Raw genomic sequence first — 12,039 nt, forward strand, 5'->3', positions numbered from 1 at the left:
AGATAGTTAGAAGTGTCAAAATGTATTATGGTTTGTGCCATTAAACTCGGAGGGTTATTTAAAGTCTTATGGCGCAATAACATTTTTTTCATATTTTCGGATAAAATGTCTGTTCAAAATTGTAAATATTATTGGATAAAAGGAAATATCTTGAGGTAATTTTCGTGAATATTATTGGGTAAAAATATTTTGAGTTGATTTTTATAGATATTATTAGATAAAAATATCTTAAGTTGATTTTTGTAGATATTATTGGATAGAATATTATGAGATAATCTTTTATAGATATTTTAGGTAGGAGAAAACCACACTTAACTCTCAACTCCAGCCTTATCACCTCCCTTATCTCGTCCATAAATGTGTCCAGCCATCACCCATGAACTTATCTTCAATTACTCCTTCTAATAAAAGATTATCAAACACTCTCTCTCGGACAGATTTTAGGAGATCTTTTGCATGCCCATTTCGAAGCTGTTGTAAGTGTTTTATCGTAAAGTCTCCTTCATATAAGTTGTTCCTTTTTTAGTCTAGTTTACATGGATATCTTATTTGCCCCATTTGAAGATCATTTGGTCAGTAAAAGATTGTGTAAACTATAGAAAGGTCATTCTGGGAGATAAACTGGAGAATATGTTATAGTTTGGAGTTTTTGACCAAGCTAATGGATAGATATTGGTCCGAAATTTTTATGGAGTATTGTTAACATGTATATGTGACTATTGGTTGAGGATTTTTGCATGATTAAAGGTTTTGATGAAAGATGTTCTTAGATTTAGAAACTTAGAAACTGGAAGAGGAAAAACAGTTTCTGTTTTGAGAAAGTTTAACTCTTTGGTGGTCTAAACCTATTCTAATGACTTTGATAATTTTATTGGAGGATCCTAAACATCTTATATACATGTTATATTATTATTTTGAAGATATTTGATGTTAGTTTCAAAGATATGAAATTTTATGCAAAGAGATATTCAAATAAGTCAAAGTGTGGATATTCTTGGCTAAATTTATGTTTTGGTTAATTTCTAACCATATGATCTTGAATTAGAAGCTTATATATGTTTTAGGACATCTTTTTAAACCATATGATGGTTTGGTTTGAAGATCATATATTTATAAGTCATAGATCAAGAGATTTATCAAAACTAGTTGAGGGAAAAGTTTATGTTTTTGGACTAAGTGTAAAACCAAAAACTCCAAATGTTATTTTGTGATTTTGGTGACTTTAGTTTGATGATTTAAAGCATGGTTGATGTTAGGATGATATTATGAATATGTTAGAAGTAAGATTTGATTTTTGAAATTCTTGGAGATGTTTTGATTTAAGGTCAAAACTTGTGATTCAAGTGCTTGGATCTTTTTACAAAAAAGTTTGGTGTTGATTATTAGTTTTTTCTAAATGGATGTTTTAAGTATGGTTTTGAACTTAGGATTGGAAGATGTTTGTTGCAAAATTTTGGTTTAAGCATGAGTTTTGAAGTTGGAAGGAATTGCAACAAAAATAAAGGGAAATGGCCTATGCATGTTTCGACCATAGTGTGTTCTTCATAGTTGTGTTTTGTTTTAAATTTTTCTGAGTTGATATTTAAGTTTAGGACAAGATTTACATGAGGAATGTAAATTTTAGAAACTTTTGGAGTTAGTATGCAAAATCCTTAAGTTATGGGTAAAACGGTCATTTTCCCACATGTAGAGAGTAAAATGAAAATTTTACTCTTTAAGTTAGTATTTTCCATATTTCAAATTATTAGTGATTTAGTTCTAACTTTTAGAATCACTAATTACAGTTCCTCGTGATCGCACTTGAAGTTTTATAAGAAACGCGGAGATCGAGGTAAGTTAGCTTTTAACTTACTAGCAGTCTACTGTGTATGTGTGCTAAGTAAAAGAATTACAGTGTATGTATGTATGTTATCATATATGTCATGCCATGCCAAGTTATCATATAATTGTCTATTGTACAGAATTTATTCTGTCATAAATTTTTATCTGTTACATAATATATTCTGTCATGTATTACTATACATTACAAATATGTCATGCTAAATATGTTGTTTGTTATATGTTATGCCATGTTACGAAATGTTACTATCTCAAGTTGGTTATGTATTTCAAATTATGTTCAAGTCACGTTATGTTACGTCAGGGCTTCAGTCCTTTCATATTCCAGTCACGTTTCATCTTGAGTATATTCAGTTTATGTAGAATACATGGGGCCACAACAACTGTGGAGTATGTATTTAACTGCATAGTGATGTGTAGAATACATGGGGCCACAACAACTGTGGAGTATGTATTTACACATAGAATACATGGGGCCACAACAACTGTGGAGTATGTATTTTCAATGTTAAGTCAAGCTTGTGTAGAATACATGGGGCCACAACAACTATGGAGTATGTATTTACACGTAGAATACATGGGGCCACAACAACTGTGGAGTATGTATTTTTCATGTTAATTCAAGTTTCAGAGCAAGTTCATGCTAAGTCAAGTTTCAGATCAAGTTCATGTCAAGTCAAGTTCAGTTCATGATTCAATTTAAGCTATGTCAATTATGCTATGTTGTACACTAAGTTATGCTTTAATTACTTATGAATTTGATTATGCATTTATGCTTTTACTATCATACATGTATCATTAGTCTGTATGGAAGTTTTTTGTTAACTTGCTGAGATTTGTAATCAAATCTCACTGTGGTAGTCCCAACTACCATTCCCCCCGAATGGTAGATCTTGTTACAGGACCTGAAGGAGGATCAGGAGCTGACCAACTAGACACAGTCGACTGAACGACGGTGCGTCGTTAATGTTAATATAGTAGTTAAATTACTACTTGTACGATGGAGTTGCATCTCCAGTACTTTTGGATCATAACTATTTTGGAATAGTGCTGAGATCTTAGTTATTCAATGGATCTTTATGTATGAAGTATGTTTTAAGTATTGGGATATTTTTAGTTTGGTGCATAGTATTGCTAAAGAAAAAAAAATTATCCGCTGCGAATATTGCATAATGTTAGATGCATGTTAGGATTATTGCATCTTATATGTCATGAACGGGGGCAGGTAACCTTGTGTTGCATGTCTCGACGCTTCAAATGTCCGTCCAATCCCAAACGGAATTTGGGGGCGTCACATGATCCATACCTTAAAGTTGAGTGCAAAGTTACTTTTTATACCTTTTGCTTTAGAAGCTTATAGCAAAATCCGTATGAAAATGCCCTATCAATTGGAACCCTACTTTGTTCATTCCTTTTTAGCACACTTAATTTTTTAATGACCAATATTCGTGTTCATTTCATGTCCCCAACATTCTCTTCCTTGGCTTACCATTGTAAAACTTCAGTTTGAGGGCACATCCCTATATCTTTATGTGCTTAAAGTTAACTGTGTCATAAAAAACTAAATACCCATTTGCAGAATATCAGTTTCTGAGCATCTATTCATTTGTAATATAATTTTGAATTACAATAGACAAGACTCACATATTGTCTTGGGGTTTTTAATGTATAGCATTGTCATACATTACTATTTAGCTTTGCGATTCTTCATCCATCATCCCGAGAAAACATGTATTTCTAGTTCTACGTGTATCACATCTTAATGTCAATGAAGTGTTCAATACATGAAATGATGGTTCTATGCAATTTTAGTATTATCATTTTCGGGAACTTTAATTATATTTCATAATATGAAAGTCGTTTGATGTGTAATCCAGTTACCTTATTGAAACTTTATCACTTACTCCGGTTTAAAATGAAATGGGAGACTCATCGTGAATATATACTACATCCTGGAAGATAGATTCTTTGTGAAAATATTTCTAATAATTGGAATGAGGTCACTCCTTATTGTCGATATTTCAGTTCAACCATTATTATTTTCTGTTTTGTTATTTTATTCTTTTCCCATTTCTTCTAGTGGATAATACGTGCATGATCCCGATATGATCGTCACGTATGGCAATTATGATCTAATCGTTTATTTTTACAATTTCAGGTTCATCAATCATGATCAATCCTTACCTTATTTTATGACGTCCCTAGCATGATCAAGCTGTCAGTATTGTGGTAAGTCTGTTGTGAATTGTTCACTTAATGTTTACATCTTACCATAATTTGTGATAGTTATTTATAAATATGGCATGTTTCCAATAGTACTACTTTTTTTTGCCACGATGTTTAAATTATATAAGCCATATGTGTTTATTGATAAATGCTTCTAAACACAGTTCATGTTACTGCATGCATGCTTCATTATGAGATGATTTGTAACTACCTAGCACACTTGTACAGAATATTATTCGCCTTTCATTTTTCAGTCATTTGGTACTCAATGCATGGTCTGATTCCTCTTTCTATTTAGTACATTCAAATCTTTTGATAAACTAATTGGAGATAAACCCCTTTTAGATGGATAAGAGTTGGATGAACTTGCATGATAGACTTCGAGCACCTGCATATGCCGAAGGGGTTAACCACTTCCTCACACTTGCACGAAGCCATGCTAGGGGAAGTGACCGAATCCGGTGTCCTTGTCGACTATGTTGTAATAATTTATTCTTGCCTTTCAGAGAGGTGGAGACTCACCTGTTCATCAAAGGTTTCAATCCTACTTACACTCAATGGATATTTCATGGGGAGGAGGAAACTCGCCCTTTGATTGACGTCGATTCCGATTTCGATCTCAGTGATGAGGATGAATATATCGATGACATGGACCATATGTTAGATGACATATGGGTAGGGACATTCAATAATGTCCCCCAGGGTAGCCAATGCGACACTATTCCAATGCCTTCATGCCCCTTCGTACCAGAGTCAACTTCATGTAAACCTTCTTTTGATCAGTTACTAAAGGATGCCCGACGTCCACTTTTTACAGGGTGTACAAAATTTAGCAAACTCTCATTCGTTGTCAAGCTGCTACACATTAAAACTCTTGGTGGTTGGTCAATTAAGTCATTTGATATGTTGCTTAAGTTGTTGCGGGCTGCCTTTCCTGATGCTGCATGGCCATCGTCATATGAAGAGGCACAGTCATTGGAGAGAGCGTTGGGGTTCAAGTACCACAAAATTCATGCATGTCCAAACGACTGTATATTATTCTGGAAGGAAAATTCTGATAAGAATGAATGTCCTGTTTGTAAGGCTTCAAGGTGGATGTCAAATACACATGGGACACGAGTTATACCTCAAAAGGTGTTGCGTCATTTCCCGTTGGTGCCAAGACTGCAACGGTTATATATGTCTACAAAGATATCCACTGATATGCGATGGCATAAAGACCAACGAGCCACAACTGATACCATTATAAGGCATCCTGCTGACTCTGAGTCTTGGAAGACATTTGATAAAGACCATAGTTGGTTTGCTAGTGACGCTCGCAATATCAGGCTTGGTTTGGCCAGTGATGGTTTCAATCCCTTCAACAATTTGGCTAAACCTTATAGCATTTGGCCAGTTATTCTCGTGGCGTATAACTTGCCTCCTTGGTCATGCATGAAAGACCAATTCTTCATGACATCCCTAATTATTCCTGGTCCTAAATCACCAGGTAATTTTACTTGCAGCCATTGGTTGATGAATTGGTTGAACTTTGGGAGAATGGGGTGCGTACATATGATGCCTCCACTAAGGAAACATTTACGTTGCATGCTGCCTTGATGTGGACAATAAATTATTTCCCTGCCTACGGTAATCTCTCTGGCTGGTCAACTAAAGGAAAAATGGCATGTCCTTCTTGTAATGCCAATACAGAGTCAAATTGGTTGAAGTTTGGGAGGAAACAATGTTATATGGGACACCGTCGATTCTTACCGCCAGACCACATATGAAGATCGAGGAAAGGGTTGTTCAATGGTAAAGAAGATCACCGTATTCCACCAAGGGTGTTATCTGGATCAGACATTGTCAGTCAACTACATATGCTTGGGGATGTGCAATTTGGTAAATCCCGTAGGAAGAGAAAACGCACTTCGGAAGAGTTGAATTGGACAAAGATTAGCATATTCTTCAAGTTACCTTATTGGTCAACCCTTTCGATTCGACATAATTTGGATGTTATGCATATTAAAAAGAACATTTGTGATAACATCTTCGGTACTTTTATGAACATTCCGGGCAAAACCAAAGATAACATCAATGCACGACGTGACTTGGAGATTTTGGGTATGCGAAAGGAATTACATTTGAGGCGTGCAGGTGAACGGTTTACGCTGCCACCTGCAATGTACACATTACACGGACAAGAAAGGAATAAATTTTGTGAATGGTTGGCGGATGTTAAGTTCCCTGATGGGTTTGCTTCCAATATTGCCCGTTGTGTCTCCGTACGTGATTGCAAAATATCAGGGTTTAAAAGCCATGATTGTCATGTTTTCTTGCAACGCCTACTTCCTATCGCAGTTGGGGGGTTCTTACAATCTGACATTGCCTTGGCATTGACAGAACTCAGCAGTTTCTTCAAAAAGTTGTGTTCACGAACAGTTGATATAACTCACCTATCCCAGCTTCAAAGTGATATTGTCATCATCCTATGTAAATTGGAGATGATATTCCCTCCATCATTTTTTGATGCCATGGTCCACCTAGCTATTCATTTACCCCGTGAGGCGATACTTGGGGGTCCAGTACAATATAGATGGATGTATCCATTTGAGAGATATCTCGGCAAATTCAAGCGGTATGTCAAAAATAAAGCACGACCAGAAGGATCAATAGCAGAAGCATATATTCATTACGAATGCTTGACATTTTGCTCAATGTACCTCCAAGATGTTGAGACGAAGTTCAATCGAGTTGATCGCAACATTGATGGCGGAGGAGAGGACACCATAGATGGTTTCTCAATTTTCAATCAACATGTTCGTCCCTTGGGTATACCATCTAATGTGAAATTAGATGATAAACTCCTTATCTCAGCTTGATGGTACATTCTTAACAACTGCGTAGAGATTCAACCCTACATAGAGTATGCATCCACAAATATATTATAACTATTTACTTATTTTTTAGCAATCGAATTGTACCTATTATGTGTTATGTTCCCATGGTTTTTACATACATGGCCTTGGCTTTTGTGTGCAGTGAGCACTACGAGAAGTGTAAGTTGCATACGCCAAATTCAATTGATCGCATGCACAAAAATGAGTTCTCAACTTGGTTCAAGAAACGTGTAAGTCCAAAATTCTTAGTCTAATTAGATAGTTCCCCCATTAATACTGAACTCTTAACACGCTGAGGCGGTTCACCGTATTCTGCCAGGTTCAAGACCAACGTATAGTCAACCCGCAAGATGTTTCCGCAGATCTATATGCATTAGCTTGCGGTCCCGACCATTGGGTTGCAACATATTCTGCTTGCATTATAAATGGGAAAAGGTTCCATTCAAAACAACGTGAACCATGGCGACGGACACAAAATTCTGGTGTTGTTGTAACGGGTGAAAATTTGCCTAATAATCTGGACTTCTATGGTGTTATAAATGAAATCCTAGAGTTACGCTACATGGGAGGGCGTCACGTTTACTTGTTCAGTTGTGATTGGTTTGACTTCGGTGATCAAAGACGAGGGGTCCAAGTGGACGTCCATATGACTAGTGTCAACATGTCACGCACTTGGTATAAGGATGAGCCATTTGTATTGGTATGCCAAGCTTCCCAATGTTATTATGTAAAAGATTTAAGGTTGAAAGGGAATTGGTATGTTGTTCAGAAGTTCACAAATAGGAATGTTACGACATTCCACCAAGACCGAGCCCTTCAGATGATATTGATGTTGAATCAAGTGATGATGATGCCTATCAAGAAGAGGTTCCATCATATGAGTATGCTCCTATGCATTGTGATGATGATCCAGTCTCAACTCCACTAAGTAGGACTGATATAGAACCTATAAGTATTGATGCAGCAGAAGTTATGCATCTGGGGCGGCACGATGAGAATACCATAGACAACATCAACAATGAGGTGGTTGCTAACGGTTCAGAAGATGGTTATGGCGATGGGGAATATTCAGATGAAGAATATTTCTCCACAGATGAAGATTCAATGTCGAATTAGACCACCTAATGTTAACTTTGGATAAAAGGTAAACACCCATATTATTTTACTACTGGACTTGAATGGCCATAACCTTCATCTATATTTCCTAGCAATTAAGATGTAAATGCTCTACTAATTAGTGATAGGTATTCAATAATGTTAGCAATATCTTGTATCTGTGCGATTTGGCGATGGCTAGAGTGTAATGTAAATATTCTTGTGCAGGGCGTAGTAAGTGGAACTTGGGGTCCCTTGGGTTGTAAGTGCAATCTTTGCCTTAAAGTTAATGCTTGCTTGTTGTTAGTGGATTCTTTGTGTTGATTCTAGCCAAACATCCTAACGCATGTACTAACCATGGTTATGGATGTGTGTGCTGTTACTGCAGGTGATATACTATGACTGTCAACTGTAACACGACAGCGTGCTGTTGTAGCTAAATGTTAGCTGAAGAAGTTGATTTATAATATTTATGCTATAGTGCATGTGATGTACTATATTAAACCAACCATGTGCAACTTGAATGAGCTGCGTCTGCAGAGTAACAATACGACTTACTGATGTTACCATAATGTTAACAAAATTTGGGCATGCATGAAGTTATAAGTAGAGAGAAAATGTGGACAGTGTGTAGAGACAGTTAGTAATGTACATGAAATCCTATTTGAGCATGGACAAAATTCAATCATCAACCCCCCTTATATCAGGATATTTGGTGTATTAATATTCTACAAATGCAGTCTATATAGACAACTTGAACAATCTGAATAGAACATATTAATGATACTGCACGTGCCGTACACATAACTGAACTTCATTAACAATTTTGCAGTCCATTTGTGCATTCCAATTGAGTTATCCCAACAAAGCTGGCCTAGGTAATCAACCTGTATTGGAAGAATCACTAGATAAAATAACCATAAATGAAATCCATTTTTAATGCATGGTATGGCTATTGTGGAAGTACTTGAGAGTTTTAGCTCCATATAAGGACCAGATTCGAGTTGACAGAGTCCAAGGGTGAACACCTGGGCAATAAAGCTTAGGGACAAAATGCATGTTATAATTATCCAGTTGATTATGCATTGCACTTTCCAATTGGCAGTGACACTAGACAATTGACAAATATATAAATTATTTGTCATAATTACTAAATTCACTGCAAGGGGAGAAAAGCATAGTTTTTAAATATTGGAGTCATTTATGCCAATATAAGTGAGTTTTTAAATAATTACAACATGTGCTTCCACTGACGAAAGGCTGTTTTAAGTAAATAGCTGTTTCTCAAAGATAATTGTCAACGTGGCCCCCAGATGGACAACACTGCACTTAAGGTTATGTTTCTGTAATATTTCCAAATTACAAGCTTGTGGACCCAGTACTATTAGATTTGCATAATATATCATGGTGTCAGTTGTGGGCAATATTATAAAACTATAAATAGGTATTCTGATGGGACAAAGATTTTAATGCTACTGCAAATTATAGAATTATTTAATGCTGACTGCAAATAATACATGATGTATTATACCACTATAGAGCAGGATCAGTCGTCGTTTTTATGTGAAAGGTATATTTAATTAAAATCTTATTTTAAGTTAACTGGTAACTTAAAAAGTAGTGAAACTGGATTATGTGCCTGATGTGCAAACGTACAGTTCAATATCAGTGGGATGGAGGGAAACTTTTGGTGGGCGGGAGTTTAGCTACTGAAAGTTGGAATAATAGGGGTAAATTTGGAAGTTACCACATTTAAACTGTTGTATCTCAGCTGATCAAGTACACGGATTGTGCTCAGTACATATTCCCGAAGCTGAAGAACTTGCCACTCTGGTTTTGCACTTCAATTCAGCACCTGCTCTTGCCTTCCCTGTTTCTGAGGAAAGTTTCCAACTTTTTGCAGCAAACCTCCCAACAGCCACTTGGTAAGAGGTAACCAGATTTCTACTTTGAAGTTAAAAGGTTCCAGGTAAGTGAGGAAAATCTTTCTTCTTCTGTTTATTCATGAACGCTATAAATGACAATGCTAAGGTTGGCTGGTGCTCCTAGAGCCGTTTCTATCCAATTATTTTCTGAGATAGAGTTTTTATACTGTTGTTGAGAATGAGACTTACTAGTTTCCCGTTGGCAATCTTATTTTTCTTGTTTTTTGAGATGCATGCTGAGATTTTCTAATGGGTGGGAAGTAGGAGATTGCAACGTTAGTAATGATTTTGTGTTAGCTGGGAAGTATTCGGGAAGAATATATAATGTGGAAATAATATACGCTACAGAAATCTGTGGGATAAGGAAATAGAGAGTTCTCCATTACATGGAGAATGAAATGATTGAGTATAGAGTCCAAAAAAAGAAAAAAAGAATGGCATAAAGGCATGACTTAACCAAACCTGTTACATTCTAGGTTAGGCTTTGTTTTCAAGACTGCAATGCACTCCAAGACACAACACTTTTGTTCCTCTTCTTACAAACATGTGCTTAGATAAAAAATAGCCTTTGCACTCCATACTAGAGACCAGGGTTGTGCAATATTACAGAATAAAGTATGCTGACTATTGAGTTGAAATTATGGTAATTAAGGTATTATAATATCTATGCATTATCCCGTTGGTTAATTGATGACTGACTCATATTTGGCAGGTCAAATTATTCCCAGTAACTGGAGATTCAGTCATAGAAGACGCATAATATTCTCTATCCCTTGGATTACCAACATTCGTAAGGTGGGGTGTTACCAACAGCAACATTAGTGCAGGTAAAAAAGAAAGTAGGAGGTAAACTACTTTCCATATGTTAGGTTTGACACACCAACTGCTATGGTAAGTGAGGAAGTGCAGATGTAGGTCCATATATTGCATGCCTAACTTCAAACTTTGAAATAACATGCTGTAAATTAATATAGAGGGAAGCTGTTAAGACATTACATTTTTTGAAGATAGTCACTTATTCTGCTGCATCGGTTAAGGAAAATTACGGAATACAAAAGATGTAACATTAGAAGTTGTTGGTATAAAACTTGAGTCTTGAGTTGTCAAAAACTAATTATGTTAATGATAGGGTTGTGAATGGTTAGGACTTGTTTCCAATTTTATTCGAAGCTAAAGGGAATTGATATTGTAAGTCACCTATTATTTGCATAGGTTGATATTAAGCTGCATGGTGATGGTTTGGCAGTGTTCTACTTCGTTAAAAATTTTCATGCCATAAAGATTTGGGACATTTGCTGTACAAATATAGGTGGAAGGATATTCAAGGGGTGACATCTATATGGACTAGTGGTACATGTTCTGTGTACAACAATTTAAATGAAATGAGTAGCAAAGTTAGATAGATCTTGAATTATTTTGGTGTTGGGTTTTGCTTTTCTTCCCACATAATATAAATATAGAATAGAAAGCATCAATTTTATGTACGATTGTATAATACAGAAAAGTAAACTTTCTGTATGAGGGAGAAAGTTGACAGGATTTGCATAGTATTAATTTGCAGTAAAAGTTTTATATTTTGATACATGAATTGACTCAGTCATCACAAGGGAGGTAATGTTTCCCAAACCCTTTAGACTGTAATTAATTTATTGATTTGGTTGTCACCTAATATGAAGATACACTTGGATAACTAGATGGAACAAAGTGGGAGAGTCAGGAGTAGAGGAGGTCGACAATTTAAAAGACGACGTGGACCTTATTCAAGAGGCAGACCACGACCTCCACTTATTTGCCGATGGAGTCAACAAGAGGGTCAAGGCGAGAGCTATGATGAGTCAACTAGACCACCCGCCATAGAAAGAATTCATGTCAACGCCAATCCAATACCAATTGCAGACACTAATAGAGTCGGTATTTCGAGATGGAGTCAGCAAGAGGCTCAACACGAGAGCTCTGATGAGTCAACACAGCCACCCGCCATAGAAAGAATTCACGTCAATGCCAATCCAATACCAATTACGGACACTAATAGAGACAATATTTTGAGATGGAGTCAGCGAGAGGATCAACACCAG

Source organism: Carya illinoinensis, chromosome 11 (genome assembly GCF_018687715.1).
Source record: "Carya illinoinensis cultivar Pawnee chromosome 11, C.illinoinensisPawnee_v1, whole genome shotgun sequence".
Lineage (NCBI taxonomy): Eukaryota > Viridiplantae > Streptophyta > Magnoliopsida > Fagales > Juglandaceae > Carya > Carya illinoinensis.